The 18,040-nt window shown below is 40.3% G+C and overlaps 1 long non-coding RNA gene across 1 annotated transcript; it reads right to left on the bottom strand.

Annotated features, from left to right (window-relative positions):
• LOC109723747 lies at nucleotides 8,486-10,594 on the bottom strand. Its single transcript, XR_002219740.1, has 3 exons — nucleotides 10,542-10,594; nucleotides 10,322-10,381; nucleotides 8,486-8,692 (listed from the first exon to the last, which is right to left on the bottom strand). It is a non-coding gene; the product is annotated as an uncharacterized LOC109723747 (long non-coding RNA).

Raw genomic sequence — 18,040 nt, 5'->3', positions numbered from 1 at the left:
CCACTGGGAAGGGAGACATGTTTACAAGTTCTCACCCGNCTTGCGGTACCCACTGGGAGGGGAGACATGTTTACATGTTCTCACCCCCCGCCCCCATTACAGGTAACGTCGCAGATCCGAGTGGGACAGCTGGTGAGGAGCGTGTCTAGCGTATGATAGAGCTCCGTCCCGTGTCGGTTATTTCTTTACCCTTGATGCTTGAATAAACAACTTAGACATATTATGGTTCAGTTTTGTTATATTATTTGAATATCTGAGTTTTCAGTTGGATTTATGATGTAATAAAAAGGATCTGTGGAGTTCAAATGTTGAATAGTTTTCTACCCCTCGTGGTAGTGTTTCTAAAAGATAAAAGTTCCCGTGTAGAGAACAGTTTTTAAAAGGTTTTCTGTGGATTTTGTATCTTAATATTTCAAAACTTGTTTCTGGGTTGGAAACGTTTTAACTGATAGATGTAGATTTATGTTTAAATATTGAATGTATAACTGTGATGTGAATGGTGAATGAATGATTATATAGTTGTTTCTATATTCATTTAGTTGTGGTTGTATCCTGTTTACTTGTTGTACTTGTGCGACGCCGTGCAAATACAAGGAAGACTCTGTCCGTATGATCAGTAAACTCTCTGTATTTGTGGCAGATCTGGCATATCCTGGGGTCAGGTCTTTCAAAAAAAAATTTCTAGCTATTTCCGCTATGTTTTCAAACAAAAATGGACCCCGGGGCGTAACAAAAAGTGATTGATTTCTTATATCGGTCAAGAAAAGCTGGTTTATACCTTCAAAGCATGTAACACGCTTTTGCCGCTAGAACTCGCTATAGTAATGACTCCACTTCAAATATTATCTCAAAATCATGTGCAACTATTCCGACAACAACATAGAGTAGTCCCAATAGAACTTGTAGCTATTACTAAGAAGTGGCCCATTCACACAATAACTTTTCTTGCAATAAAGAGATTATTAGTCTAGCTCTAGAAAGAAGTATTACGTTCTTCCTAAGCACATGTAGACACTTCGGCTCTTCGGAAAAAGCTTGGTAAAGCTCTACATAAATAGCATTCCGGGGGCCAAAATAAGAGCAATTTATAGCAAATCGCAATGGCGAGCAAGACCTAGCGCTCATTCGCAACTCACAATAATGTTCTACATCCTATACTTCTCGTCATGAGCCCTAGCCGATTAGCGAAGTGAATACCGAACCAAGAGTATATCTACTACTAACAATATGCCAAATCATAACACTGGCTTAGATGTAGAACTGGTACAGGTTGGTCATAATAACAAGTTAATCGGTGATAACTCCTTTTTTTTTTCCTTCGATTTTGGCGATTGCAAGTTAAGAGTTTGGTTTTAGCTTCATGCACTATAAAAATGAGCCTTAAATGTGTGTAAAATATATATAAGAGATGTGTCGAACAACATATTCTAACATATATATACCAAACAGAACATAAAGGAAGAGACGGACCGATGTTAGGGCCCTTGGGGTAGAGCTGGCGGACGCCCTGATCCTCGAGGGTGGGTAGCACCACGTCAGTCTGCTAGGATGAATCGATCTTAATCTTTGATGAGATGAAAGAGGGATGAGAGAGAAAAAAAAGGAGGAGGAGAAGGAGAAGAGGAGGCGGGAGAGACGGACGGTATAGGTGGCACCGAAGAGCGGGAAGGCGCCTTGGATGGGGGGCAGGGGGTCGGGCCCCGACGCCGGGTCACACTGGTAGTCCATGTGCAGCCGGTAGTAGGGCGGCGGCGGCGGGTACGACGACAACGTCGCCGTCATCATCTCTCCTCTCCTCTCCTCCTCCTGCCCTCGGACTAGTAGGATGACAGTTGGCTCGACCCGCAGGGGCACGGGGTTGTGTAATGAAGATGGACCGAGAGCAGGCTGCAGGCCTTAGCAAGATCACCCAGCCCGGCCGACATTGCTGATCCAACTGTCCTCAGTTAGGCCAGGCCAGGCTCGGGCCCGGCCTGCCAGCCCAGTGCATCGCTACGTCCTTCTTAAAATAAAATAAAAAGGTCATTAAAATTCACAAAAGTCACGAAAAACAGTGCTGCTGAAGAAGTGCAGTAAAGTCAGTAGGGGGACTACTTGTTTCGTTGGAGTTTCGACGGCGAGGAGGTCGCGAACCTCGGCGGTCGTACACTTGATCGTGACTCTGGCTTTATAGGGGACGAGGTCACAACTGAGTTAGTGTAAGCACATTCGTGTTCGTCGTGGATCCTAAGAAACAAACACACCCTTAGTCACAACCGAACTTGACTCGACTCAGCGGGGCACACTAAGATCGGGCTTGGGCTCGAAAGTTGTTCTTTTCCAAACCGAACCAGGCCCGAATCAACATCCCCATCTAACACAGAAAACTAAGATTGCAGTAGAGCATCCACCCAGATTGGTGTGAAAGCTATTGACTAATACTATGGAAGACAATAATAAAAAAATATATAATAATAAATAATAATCGCATTAGGTCAAGCAGTTGATTGAGATATCTTTGTGATAATAACAAGTTGCTAAGTTTTTGGATATTATTCCATTATTTTGTGTCCATTAAATTGTCAAATGCATGTGAGTCGCATCGATACAATCATTATTTCTGCATCTTGAACAATCAGTAGAATCAACCATCATTTGATATATTAGCAATCATTTTTTTTCCCTTTTTTTGTGAAAAATGAAGAATAGGTGCCCATCAAGTTCCATGCCATAGTTAGTTAATACAATATTTTCAAAAAAGCCTGATGCACATGGTTGATGACATATAGATTATGTGCACTATATAGCTAAAGTATATTTAGTAACACAATTTTCTAATATTTACCTTTAATTATTAAGAAATATAATCACCTCAATGTAGATATCTACACAAAACTACTATATTGAGAGGTATGCATGTGTTTCAATACTTGAACATTATATCCATTGAATTGATCAAGTGTGAATTGGTGTACTCTAACTGAAGAATAAATATGGCGCGCCACAGCGGTCCCATGTGCATTTGGTTGGCATATCCTTGTAACTCGGAAATGCATGTCCTACACAACATTTTAGAATGTAATGAGGGATTAAAATAACAAATGAGAAGCAAAGAGAATAAGGATCATTAAGTTGACTTGCAAATTGGATTAAAGTGCATTGTGGCACGCAATTCCCTTTGCTCCCTCTTTCGGACCGTATGCAAATCGTACGGTCATTATTATTAACAACACAACAAGCTGCGCAATGATGGCAGCATATAGCAACAAAGGCAGCATTTTGTTCCCTTGGTCTTTTAGTACCCACCTGTTCATTTTAAGTGATTTCTTATCATGATTTCTACCTGTTAGACACTAAAGCGGAACGCCTAGAGGAACGAGAGGGGTGGGAGAGAGATCAACATAGTTCCTTACGATCTACAGCATTAAGGTTCCTACAGATAGGAAATCATTCGATTTGGAGGTATTTTAAGTAAGCACCAAGCGTACCGAAAAATGAACATACATAACATAATTCCAATACAAGATTTACAATGGTTTCTTCTCTAGAGGTATAAAATTTCAATAAATTTTGCTACTATAATTTTGAATAGTGTAAATCATGCTGATTAAGAAGTAAAATATAAGTCGAAAACGACTTGTGCTGGAATCGGAATGAAAACAGAAGATTTAGAATTTTCTGTGAGAGACGGGGCTGATATTTTAGCAGAAAATGCACAGTGTCAGAAAATTATGAAAATTGGAGAATATGTCAGAATTATTTTTATGAGGCTAGATTTAAAGTTTTATGCCATTCTAACACCCGGAAAGTGGAAAATAAAATCCGACTGCTATCTGCTAGAGATTACAGTTTGCTAGAGCTTTCGGTGACCAAATAGGGTCGAAACTGAAAGATTAAAATTTATTTCGTTAAGTTAAGTAAAACCGAGCCTGATTGTCAAATTTGAGCTCAAACGGACATTCAAAAGGGTAGGCAAAAATTATCTGTACCTGAGCTGATAAACCGAAATTAAATGGTGTATTGTTGAGAGGGCTATTGTGTAACAAAAGGGCTTTTCCCTTTGCTTTCTTCAACCCGAGAGAGAGAGAGAGAGAGAGAGAGCTCTTTCTCTCTTGTTCTTTAGCCCACTCATTACATTTCTCTCTCCCCTAGCTTTCTCTTTCTAGCAAGATCTCCATTAAAGAGAAGATGTTGGAAAAGAAGAAGTTGGAGAAGATGATGTTGGACATGAAGCTTGGAGCTCTCCAATGGTGAAGCAAGCTTTCCAATGGTGGACGAGCCGAAGTGTCTACATGTGCTTAGGAAGAACGTAATACTTCTTTTTGGAGCTAGACTAATAATCTCTTTATTGCAAGAAAAGTTATTGTGTGAATGGGCCACTTCTTAGTAATAGCTACAAGTTCTATTGGGACTACTTTATGTTGTTGTCAGAATAGTTGCACATGATTTTGAGATAATATTTGAAGTGGAGTCATTACTATAGCGAGTTCTAGCAGCAAAAGCATGTTACATGCTTTGAAGGTATAAACCAGCTTTCCTTGACCGATATAAGAAATCAATCACTTTTACAGTTTTGCAGAGACAATTACAATAACTGAGTTACTGAAAGCATTTACCAAAAAATAAAATAATTAAAGAGTGAAAAGTTGTTATTTTTCTATCCATGTAGCATGTAATGGTTACAAAGTGGATCTAAATATCTTAATCAGCATGATTTACACTATTCAAAATTATAGTAGCAAAATTTATTGAAATTTTAAACCTCTAGAGAAGAAACCGTTGTAAATCTTGTATTGGAATTAGTTATGTCTGTTCATTTTTCGGTACGCTTGGTGCTTACTTAAAATACCTCCAAATCGAATGATTTCCTATCTGTAGGAACCTTAATGCTGTAGATCGTAAGGAACTATGTTGATCTCTTGCCCACCCTTCTCGTCCCTCTAGGCGTTCCGCTTTAGTGTCTAGCAGGTAGAAATCATGACAAGAAATCACTTAAAACGAACAGGTGGGTACTAAAAGAACAAGCGAACAAAATGCTGCCTTTGTTGCTATATGCTGCCATCATTGCGCAGCTTGTTGTGTTGTTAATAATAATGACCGTACGATTTGCATACGGTCCGAAAGAGGGAACAAAGGGAATTGCGTGCCACAATGCACTTTAATCCAATTTGCAAGTCAACTTAATGATCCTTATTCTCTTTGCTTCTCATTTGTTATTTTAATCCATCATTACATTCTAAAATGTTGTGTAGAACATGCATTTCCGAGTTACAAGGATATGCCAACCAAATGCACATGGGACCGTTGCGGCGTGCCATGTTTATTCTTCAGTTAGAGTACCCCATTTTACACTTGATCAATTCAATGGATATAATGTTCAAGTATTGAAACACATGCATACCTCTCAATATAGTAGTTTTGTGTAGTTATCTACATTGAGGTGATTATATTTCTTAATAATTAAAGGTAAACATTAGAAAATTGTGTTACTAAATATACTTGAGCTATATAGTGCACATAATCTATATGTCATCAACCATGTGCATCAGGCCTTTTTGAAAATATTGTATTAACTAACTATGGCATGGAACTTGATGGGGGCACCTATTCTTCATTTTTCACAAAAAAAAAAGAGGGGAAAAAAATGATTGCTAATATATCAAATAATGGTTGATTCTACTGATTGTTTAAGATGCAGAAATAATAATTGTATCGGTGCAACTCACATGCATGTTGACAATTTAATGGACACAAAATAATAGAATAATATCCAAAAACTTAGCAACTTGTTATTATCACAAAGATATCTCAATCAACTGCTTGACCTAATGCGATTATTATTTATTATTATATAATTTTTCATTATTGTCTTTTCTAATATTAGTCAGTAGCTTTCACACCAATCTGGGTGTATGCTCTACTGCAATCTTAGTTTTCTGTGTTAGATGGGGATGTTGATTCGGGCCTGGTTTGGTTTGGAAAAGAACAACTTTCGAGCCCAAGCCCGCTCTTAGTCTACCCGGCTGAGTCGAGTCGAGTCGAGTTCGGTAGTGACTAAGGGCGTGTTTGTTTCTTAGGATCCACGACGAACACGAATGTGCTTACACTAACTCAGTTGTCACCTCGTCCCCGATAAAGCCAGAGTCGAGATCAAGTGTACGACCGCCGAGGTTTAGGACCTCCTTGCCATCGAAACTCTAACGAAACAAGTAGTCCCCTTGCTGACTTGGGCATGTTTGGTTGGCCGAAAGTGAAGCACTGAAAGTGGCACTTTTGAAAAGTGACGCCTTATCAATTGTTTAGTTTGCAAAAGTGAATATGAAAGTCACTTTATAAAAGTGGGTTGATAAAATGTGTTATAACTAAATTTCACTTTTTTGACTTCGGCTCAAAAAGTTTGGAAGTCACCGAAAGTGAAGAATTAGTTAAGAGGTTATATTTTATCTTAATTTTAATCTTTCAAATTATTTTTAAAGTTGAAGTACACTTTAAATTTTAATTAAAATCATAATCACATTCTGAATTTTATTTGTAAATTCAAATTCAACATAAACTTTTTAAATTCAAACTTATGAATTTGTATTTAAATTTAAATTTAAATTTAAAAATTTTTATTTTTATTTAAATTTGAATTTTAGAATTTAAATTTAGAATTTGAAATTTAAATTTTGATCTAATTATTTTTCGTTAAGAACTTCAGTTTGAACTTTGAATTCAAATTATTCCAACTATATAAATTTAAATTATTGATTGAAATTTGAATTTAAAATTCAAAATTTTAAGTTTAAATTCAAATTCAAATTTAAATTTACTATTGTCATTTAATTTAAATTGTGTTTCAGTTTGAATTTTGAATTCAAATATTCAGTTTGAATTTTGATTCAAACTCAAATTTTTATTTAAATTTAAATATCAATTCAAATTGTGAATTCGTATTTGAAACGAGAATTTAAGATCAAAGAGTAAATTAAAATAGGGAAAACTTCAAAAACACTCCCTGTGGTTTCACACTTTCTCACTTTAGTATCCTATGGTTTAAAGTGTATCAATTTGTCCCCCTGTGGTTTTGTTTTTTGCTATTTAGTATCAATTTTATTATTTTTTTTCTTAAATCAGTGACAAAGTTAAAATTAAAGGGTACTAAAGTAAATATTCGATAAATCAAGGTGGGTATCTGAAGTTTTTTGTATATAATTTAACGAAATATTAAGGAAAAAGCTGCCGAAAAGATAAAAACAAAACCACATGGGGGCAAATTGATACACTTTAAACCACAAGGTACTAAAGTGAGAAAGTGCGAAACCACAGGGGGGTTTTTTGAAGTTTTCCTATTAAAATATGATTCAAATTGTAAATTCAAATTATGAATTCAATTTTGAATAAATGTTGTAAATTCTATGTTGAACATTTATTTTAGAATTTAATTTTAGTTATGAATTATAACTTAAACTTTAAATTCAGATTATAAATTTAATTTATATCTTAAATTTTAATTATAAATATAATTCAGATTTAAGTTTAAATTTAACTTTTAAAATATAATTTTGAATTCAAAATTTAAATTTAAATTTAAATTTAAATTGCGAGTATAAGTCGTTAGTTTATATTTTCACCTCTTTATGTGTATAATTAAAGAATCAAAATTATAAAACTATAACTTTTCATGATTTGCTTTATAGTCAACCAAACAATCGAACTGAAATGTCACTTTTGTAAAAGTCACTTTTGCAAAAGTGATTTTTTTGTTTTTACTTCAGCTACTTTCAGGCAACCAAACATGCCATTTACTGCACTTATCCAGCAGCACTATTTTTCGCGACTTTTTTAATTTTAATGACCTTTTTATTTTATTTCAAGAAGGAGGTGGTGATGCACTGGGCTGGCAGGCCGGGTCCGGCCCGGCCAAACGGAGGACAGTTGGATCAGCAGTGTCAGCTGGGCTGGGTGCTCTTGCTGAGGCCTGAAGCCTACCCTCGGTCCATCTTCATAACACAACGCCGTGGCCCTGCTAGTGGAGCGGACTGTCATCCTACTAGTCGAAGGGCAGGAGGAGGATTTAATGTCCCGGTTGAGATTCAGAGGTGACTGAGGTACGAAGAGGAGAAATAGAGAGATAGGGAGATAGATAGATAGTGGGGAAGATGAAATAAGAGGTAAAATAAAGATTAGAGATAGAGAACGAGATAGAGAGGGATAAGGGGTTGGGATAGAGATTAGAAGTAGAGAATGGGGAAGAGAAATAGTAGAGGAGAAGAAGGGTTTGGAGAAGAACTTTTGGGGGAGAAAATAGACTAATTCATTTCATTCATGCCTTGCAATTACATCCTGTTAACTATATATACCCTATACAGCTTGTACTGACTTGTAAGCAAACTTAGCTTGTCACACCCTGGACTTCAGCGGAACCTCACCAGTCCCGTGCACAGATCCGCCGTGTACACCACAACCTCAAGTATACACCAGGCGTCTACAATCCACATAATAAAAACATTCGATTTAACCAGGTAATCAGAGCACAACTTAAAAGTATAAACTTATACAACCCAAAACCTTATTACAATATAAAGACAAAGTACATTCTACATAAGTCTAAGATTTAACACGGAACTAAACTAGAAAAGCTGGAGTGGTTCCATCTATTTAACATCAAGGAAGCTCTAGCTATCCGCTGACCCCTTACCAGGAACCCTAACCTTTTCCGCTGTGGAAGGCTCTGTAAAAACAACAACAAAGAGGGTGTGAGAACTATTAAACAATAGTTCTTAGTGGGTAATTAAGCCACCGAGAGTGGTGAAATACACCACTAGGTCAACTGTGGCATGAGTAAATAGTAATAAATAAGCAAGTAAATGCAACAGGTATTGAAATGAATCAACCATGATGATCAAAATATATTTTATCAACAGGTTGTGAATACTAGTTTATCATGATAAGTTTTATCACTCATGTTAGTTAACAATTTGACTAGCCATATGCCAGGCTGTATGCAATCATTCTCATTATCATTGAACTAACTGATGATATCATGTAATTACTTCCTACACTAACAAGAGTGTAAACATACTGTCACTATGCTACTAACTAATAAGGATGTCAACCTTCTAGCTTGTTCATCACTAAGTTTACTCGACCAACAACATCAAGTATCCTTACTACTATGTCCATCTAAGGTTAAAGTGACTCATAATAATCCAATTCACAAGAGACTTACCCAGGGTAAAGTCCCAGCCACGCCGTGCCTAATGACCTCGTGGAAGTCAACACTACCCACAGCAATCCATTTTGGCGCTCAAGTTCGTACATAAGCGAGCAATCTGTCGCTAAGCTACTCCGGAGTGCTGGCTTGGGGGGCGCGACCTCCACAAGCGTGTACGAAAGAGTATAATGGCATGCAAGCTATAATCCATAGCACAAGTATCACAATTTTATCATGTCTCTAACATGAAATCTCAACTCGACGCAAGGTCGACACTATAGTACCCCAGTCACATGTCACTATCAACTACTTGTTGACATACTTTGACCAATAGCTGGTATAATCTGAATAATTATAAACTTAATATCATGATAGTTATACCCACACGTACTCACATAGAGTCCTCTCACTACTCTCTATACATAAGGAAAGGGGTTTACTAAGGTTATATTCAATGACTCATTCAGGGTTCATACGACTCATGGCACATATTCTAAAGTTCCACATAAGCCTCCATTACTTGGAGTAAATAAGTCATATGCAAGTACTATTGCTTGATTGTACAAGTATACATTCATGTTATGTCATAATGCCAAGTTCTGATCACTTAACTAAATCTTATTCAAACACCAAGTTCATGCTAGTTTAATCAGTAGAAAATAATACCCTATTGATCAATACAAGTATGTGAAACATTGTCCAATATACTTTTACATGATTCCACATGAATGTATGAATAACCTTACTATGCAAGATGAACTAACAGTTCTAACACCGTGTGTATAACATGAAATTGCATAATTTCACTTCAAGTACATCATTCCCTGGGTGTCCAATAGAGCTAAATGATATTTTCGTGGTTTAACAATTCCTTCATCCAAAATGATGTCATGCTTAACTCGTTTGTATAAGCTGCTCATGTCTTGAATACATGCTAATAGGGCAAGTGGTCTAAGCAGACTAAGCAATTCCTAATTTTCCCTTTTCTGCATAGAGGTACTATTAAATTCGATATGATATGCACCTTGATGCATGTCTCAATTCTATCAAATACACATATATTCACATAAGTATGCAATAACTTTAATTCATAATGTCAAAGGAGATATAGAGGGAATTCACCCATTTCGGCAAGGTCCGACCCACCTACTAGTCGATGCCTCTTGACGAGTTCATGAGTGAGGTATCCACTGGCCTCCGGTTAACCTAGCAAATAATCTCAAATCAGCTAGGTATTCATTTCCCCCACTCAAAATCAAAGTGTACAAGAATCCTACATATTCACTTAATTTAGGCAAAATTCATACTTGGAATCGAACCAGGAATAATTCTATTATATTGTAGGTTAGAATACTCCAAAACAAACCTTCAACACCCACCAAACTTCCAACCAAAAGGTTCCGCACTCAGCCAAGAACCTGCTGTGAACAGCTTCCCAAAATCAGCATTAATATACCTATATAGTTGCATAGTTGAGGCTAGAATCTTACTTGCTTGAAGTCCAAACTTGGATTTACTTCCAGCTGGTTGAAACACCCCCAAAATCGACTTCAAAGGTCATCCAAACTCAGTCAAATAAGAGCAATTGGTCCATTGCGAGCCTGCTGCGAGTAACATTACAAACTGCATTAAAACTATAACTATTCATTCCACTAAGGAGTAATTAGGTAATATACCCTCCACAGCTCCACCCGAGCCTAATCCCTGGTTCCAGATGAAAAACCACACCAAACTCAGCTTACAAAATCACCAAAAACTCAGCCAATCGGGTTCATAAACCTTCTGTAAACGACCACCAACCAGCATCACTAGTATAACTAGTAGAGCATTAACCTCAAGAAGAAATTAACTAGTAACCCTTCGAAGATTTAACTCCGCTTCTCTCTGGTTTAAGGTAGAAGAATTACAGCCAAAACACCTTCTTTATAGCTGCTACAAGCATCCCTAAGCTAACTGGCAGCAAAGAAGTAAAACTCAACTCAACTTCACTGCTAGTACCTCAACCTAGGGAGGAGTTAAGTATTATACCTTCCCAAAATGCCAACTCAGTTCTTCCCTGCGTGAGAGCTGAAGAGCACCACCAAACACTTTCTTTTACACCTCCAAGGCTGCTCCACAAGTCTCCAAACCAGCTAGTATTAAAAGAATGATGGAAACAAGCTTAAATCCATTACTCTCCACTTCCAACTAGCTAAAACCCTAGAGAGAGAGAGGGAGAAGAGCTTACCCTGTTCTCTGAGCTCCAGCACACCCTAAGCTGCTGCAAGGATCGAGCTGGGGTGTTTAAAGGATATGCCCAAAGCTAAATTACCAAAACAACCTCATATCCATGGAGCTGCTGCATTGTGTACCGGTACACCATCAAATTTGTACCGGTACACAATGCAAATTTCTGGAATTTCGAATTTCCAATGCACTTTCGATCTTTTGACGGTTCGATCACTCCTTTAGTTTGTCAAAAACCATTCTGCCACTCTTTAAAAGATGGGGATTAATTCCAAGTACCAATCCCACTCATCAAACTCCATAATCGGCCAAGTTCCAAATACTACATTTGAACTTCGCAGTTTTCCACTTCTAAAGTGCAATGCACTTTTCCACTTGTAGCTATCTGCTTACTCCAATAACTTGCTGAACCCTCTCAACAATCCTTCAAAAGTCGTAGAATAGTTCCAATTACTATTCTAACACTCGAACTTCGCAATTTGCCAAAGTTCAATGTATTACATAGCTACTAGGACTTAACAGCAATTTGTCAAAAATTGGGAAATGAAGCCTGATGGGTTGAATCCGGTTGTCTTGTGGGCCTTGGGTGGGCTTGTTTGGTCCAAACCGCCTGGAAGTCGGGTAAACGGGTCTTGGGTGCGCCTTCTCTGCACTACCCACCGCCCGGCCACTACAACAAAAGGGGTTTCTAGCTACCCTTTTTTTTTAACTTTACGACGCTATTAAGCGTCGGAAAAATGTCCACCGACGCAAAGAAAAGCGTCGGCAGGTGCATCGTTAAATGCAGTATCGGGAGCAAAATAGCGACGCTTTGTGCATACGTCGGTTAATTGCTACCGACGCTCTCGTGCGTCGTTAATTTAATTTTGTCGACGCTCCAACATGTCCTCAAGTGCCAGGTTATTATAAAAAATTTTAATTTAACGACACTTTATAGCGTCCGCACGTTTGCCGGTGTCACGCCCCGGAGTCGGATACCAATTTGGGCCGGCCCGAGCACGTCAAACAGACGCCGAACGGACAGAGTTTCCCCTGTCCGCCCAAGGCTGATCACATGTACATTTTCAAACAAGAAGTGCACTAGCGGAAACATACAAACACGGCTTACACGAGGGTAAGCAATAGCCACGAGTGAAGAAATAGGATAACTATGCAACTAGACAAGTACTATGATTCATTTTGATCACATACATGTATCCCTTTTCATTCTTGATTCCTTGCATTTCATTACATTACATTGCTTCCATCATTTCTTTTTACATCACATTTACCTCAAATAACACATTACATTATTTTCCTTACATCACTAGTCATCAAATACAAAAGATGAACATAGGGTACTCTACTAACAAAATGTAAACCCAACTTAACTCTGGTAGCCTCTGTCTAAGGCGCGATACCTTTACCTTGGTCGCTCGCCGGCTCGCTCGGTCCTGGCTCTGTGGCAATAGTGGGGTAAGAACTACAACAAAGTTCCCAATGGGTTCGGCCTCAACATCACCGACTTTCCCACTAGGACTAACTCAGGCATAATAGAAAGGATAAGCTGAATATAGTAACCAATCTATAACATGATGCTAATATGCCTGAACAAAAGCAAGAAATATGCTCAACATTAAATATATGCAGATTATGCAAGTTCTTTCATTCTTTACACTTTACACTTTGTCTTTGTTCTTTATTCTTTACTCTTTGTTCTTTGCTCTTTAATCTCAAGGCTAACCCGGGGGTTTCGCCACATTAACTTGCTTCACATTAAGTCCATCATCACAGGAACTCACCCGCTAGGACCGTCCTTCGGGTTTACTCCAACCCGTGACGCATAACTCCGGAGCGCATCGCCCGAGGGGGAGCGACCGCCCTCGAGCACGGAACTCATAGCAAGTATGATCGAATCCTTAACTCAAAGGATTGTATGTTCAATCTTGACTTTACACTAACTCTAGTGTTCTTTACGTCACTTTATATTGCTACTTTAGCAATCATTGTTCTTTACATTTCCTTACTCTTGCTAACTCTAGCAATCATGTTCTTTACATGTCTTTACTTTTGGCTATCTCTAGCATTCGTGTTCTTTACACCCCACTTTGTTTTCACTTTAGTCATTATCATTATTCTTTACATCACATTGATTCTTTGCCTCACACTAGCTCTAGTGTCTCTTTACTTTGCACTATCAAATGCTACTCGATCTATGTTATGTGTTACTCTGTTCTTTTGCCTCACTTTGGTTCTCACATTTCACCTCATGCACACATTTAGGGTTTTTTTGACATTCATAAGGTTCTCAACCATCACATTATGCAAGTTGTACTCACAATCATGCAACATCATATTTTTCTCATTACTTTACCCTAAAATGCATGCAGCAATGTATAAACATATGCTCAATTGAATGACACATTAGGCATAGAGGGAAGTTCAACGAGTTTGAGAAACACCACCCACCACGTAGGTTCTCAAAGGTGCTCCGATGAATTTCTTGGGATTTTTAGGCCTCTCGTTCTTTACCTGCGGCAAAACGAAGCCAACTTAGGTCCTTTTGCCCATAACTTTACATTGGCTTTTCGTAATGCTAATCCGAACGCACCAACGCGTCGGAAATACCCCTAATTAGGTTTCTAGAGAGTCAATTTCTCTTAGAAACCCCCATGAGCAAAAGCCCCAATTCGGGTGCCCTAGCTCCATTGCATACATCAAACCTAGGGTCTGATCTTATTCGGAAGCAAAAGAAGCTTCATGGTACTCTAAAAGGTCCATTCTAACCATTACTAGCTCAATCAAAACCCTAGTTTGGATTTCACCATGAGAGGTGTTGAAGCTCACCTTCAAGCTTCACCTCTATACCAAACCATGGTTTTGATCTCAAAAGAAGCAAAAAGAAAGCTTCAAAGACTCTAAATACTCCATTAAAACCATTTCCAGGTTAATCCGAACCCTAGTTTGGAATTTAGCGTGAGAAGGGGCAAGACTTACCTCTAAGCTTGCTCCTTTTCCAAGCTAGAGAAGGAGAGGAGAGGTTTTCTTCTTCTCCTTGTCTTCTTCTTCACTTTCTTCCTCTTCCTTTCCTTCTTTTTCTTTGTCTTCTTCTTCTCCTTCTTGTCTTCTAGAGAGAAAGAGAGAAGAGAGTGTGAGAGGGTGAGAAATGAGAGAAATGTCTCATTTGTCCCCATACATATCTCTATGGGTTACAAAATTGCAGCTAAACCCCTCAACTTTTACTCTTTCACACTGCCTGGACTGGGCAGTTCGCGCAGGTGGGGACCGGTCTCTCCATCAGGGACCGGTTCCCGAAGGTCCACCCTGCGCAGCCAGAGCTGCTGCGCGCGATGTGACCGGTCTCTCTCTGGTGGGACCGGTCTCTGGGGGACCGGTCTCTCGAGGAGGGACCGGTTCCCGAGAGCTGATTCTCAAGGACTTAGCCGATTTTTCGGCTGCCTCACTTCTCACGCGTTCGGGGACCGGTCTCTCCCACCAGGGACCGGTCCCCGAGAGCTGAAAATCTGCAGTTTGCAGAATTTTGATTCTTAGCTCTCGAAAACCTTCCACAACACTCTTTTACTCATTTTTAACACCTTCGGACTTCCCGAAGTATATCATCCTCGCACTTTGGTCAATTTGACTAAAGTTCAATATTTATTTTTTTTCTAATTTCTCGGTACATTACATTCTCCACCCCTTAAAATAATTTCGTCCGCAAAATTACGCATACCTTAACTCGTCGATTCGAATAAATGCGGATACTCTCTCCGCATTGACTCCTCGAGCTCCCAAGTGGCCTCTCGCACAGCATGGTTGCTCCATTGGACCTTCACATATGGAATCTTGCGACTTCGCAACTTTTTCACTTCTCTATCGAGGATGCACACCGGGTACTCCTCATAAGACATATCCTCACGTAGTTCCACGGGCTCATACTCCAATACATGTGTCGAGTTTCGGATATACTTTCGAAGATTTAACACATGAAACACATTGTGAACTCCCGTGAGTCTTGGTGGTAGTGCGAGCTTGTACGCCACCGCACCCACACGCTCCAATATCTCAAATGGTCCGACGTAACGGGGGCTTAGCTTCCTGCGGACCCCAAATCGTTTGACTCCTCGCATTGGCGACACTTTCAAGAATACACGGTCTCCAACCGTGAACTCTAATTCCTTTCTTCACTTGTTGGCATAACTCTTTTGCCGAGATTGCGCCGTCGCTAACCGTTGACGGGCAAGGCGAACTTTCTCCTCCGCCTCCCGCACTACATCCGAGCCAAGAGCTGTTCTCTCGCCTACATCGCTCCAATGGATAGGAGAACGACACTTACGTCCATATAGTGCCTCAAAAGGCGCCATCGCTATACTTTCTTAGTAGCTATTATTATAGGCGAACTCCGCCATAGGCAAGAAATCATGCCATCCTCCTTTGTATCGTCCGCTCTGACTGTCCATTACTCTGAGGATGAAACGCTGTGCTAAAGTCAAGCCGCGTGCCTAGCGCGTCTTGCAAACTCTTCCAAAAATGGGATGTGAACCTGGGGTCTCGATCCGATACGATTGATACCAGAACCCCATGAAGTCTCACAACCTCGTCGAGATAAACTTGAGCTAACTTGTCTCCCGACCACGTAGTATGTATCGGCAAGAAGTGTGCCGACTTTGTCAATCGATCCACTATCACCCATATCGCATCGTGTCCGCCTTGTGATCGAGGCAAACCGGTAACAAAGTCCATTGCTATGTCTTCCCATTTCCACATGGGTATTGGTAGACTTTGTAGCTTTCCCGCCGGAAATCGGCGCTCTGCTTTAACTTGTTGGCACGTTAAACATTGCGCCACGAACTCCCCAATATCTCTTTTCATACCCGGCCACCAATAATGGTCTTTCAAGTCTTTGTACATTTTAGTGCCGCCGGGTTGTATGCTATAGGGAGATTGATGCGCTTCTTGCATGATCGCCCTTCGCAACTCATCATCTTTAGGCACACACCATCGATTTCGAAATCGAAGTGCGCCATCAGCTCCAATGCCAAAATCCTCGGCACTACCGTTCCCAACTTCACTCCGCACCTTTTGAAGATAAGGATCTAAAGCTTGAAGATCCTTGACTCTTTCCAATAGGGTCGGTTGCACAACTAATGCGGCAAGGGTAGCCGGCACTCCCGGCGCTACCACTTCCAACCCAAATCGTTGCATCTCCTTTTGCAATAGCGGTTGAGGCGTAACTGCCATGGCTAAATTCTCCGCCAATTTTCTACTTAGAGCATCGGCCACGACATTGGCTTTTCCGGGGTGGTATAGTATAGTGACATCGTAGTCCTTCAACAACTCCAACCACCGCCGTTGTCGCATATTCAACTCCTTCTGGGTGAACAAGTACTTGAGACTCTTGTGATCGGTGTATACCTCACAATGTTCACCATACAGGTAATGTCTCCAAAGCTTTAGCGCGAAGATCACCGCGGCTAACTCAAGGTCATGAATCGGGTAGTTCTTTTCATAACTCTTTAATTGGTGCGATGCATATGCAATGACTCGCCCATTTTGCATTAACACACACACACGAGACCAACATAAGAGGCATCACTATACACTACAAAAGTCTCCCTCGGAGTCGGCAAGGCAAGCACCGGGGTCGACGTCAACTTGCTCTTTAACTCCTCGAAGCTTCGATCGCAATCGTCGCTCCATACGTATCTTACTCCTTTATGCGTAAGGCGCGTTAGTGGAGTGGTTATTTTGGCGAACCCCTCCACGAACCGCCGGTAGTAGCCCGCAAGTCCCAGAAAACTGCGGACCTCCACTACATTCGTCGGGCGAGGCCAATCCTTTATTGCCTCTACTTTCTTCGGGTCTACCGAAACTCCGTCGCCCGATACCACATGACCCAAGAATGTGACCTCCTTTAGCCAAAAGTCACACTTCTTCAACTTTGCATAGAGCTTCTCTTGTCGGAGTATTTGCAACACAGCCCTCAGATGCTCTTCATGCTCCTCTTCACTTTTTGAGTAGACCAATATGTCGTCTATAAACACTACGACGCACCGACCCAACAAAGGCCTAAAGACTCGGTTCATCAAGTCCATAAACGCTTCCGGGGCGTTAGTAAGCCCAAACGGCATTACCGTGAACTCATAATGGCCATACTGCGTACGGTACGCCGTTTTGTGCACATCCTTCGGCCTAATCTTTAGTTGATGATACCCCGATTGGAGATCAATCTTCGAATACACCTTGGACCCTTGCAATTGATCGAATAGATCGTCAATCCTTGGCAACGGGTACTTGCTCTTTATCGTCACTTTGTTCAACTCGCGATAATCTACGCAAAGTCGAAGGGTGCCATCCTTTTTCTTCACAAATAGCACCGGAGCTCCCCATGGTGACACGCTCGGCCTCACAAAGCCTTTATCGAGCAAGTCCTGTAGTTGGCCTTTCAACTCCTTTAGCTCCATCGGTGCCATTCTATACGGAGCCTTCGAAACGGGTTTCGCCCCAAGAATCAAGTCAATAACAAACTGAACTTCCCGGTCCGGTGGCAGTCCCGGTAACTCCGCCGGAAACACATCCGGAAACTCGCACGCTACTCGAATATCCCCCAACTCAAGGTACTCCTTTCGAGCATCCACCATGGTTGCCAAATAGGCCTTG

This window comes from Ananas comosus, linkage group 18 (genome assembly GCF_001540865.1).
Source record: "Ananas comosus cultivar F153 linkage group 18, ASM154086v1, whole genome shotgun sequence".
Lineage (NCBI taxonomy): Eukaryota > Viridiplantae > Streptophyta > Magnoliopsida > Poales > Bromeliaceae > Ananas > Ananas comosus.
The sequence above is the reverse complement of the archived record's forward strand: the minus strand, read 5'-3'. Positions and strand labels throughout refer to the sequence as shown.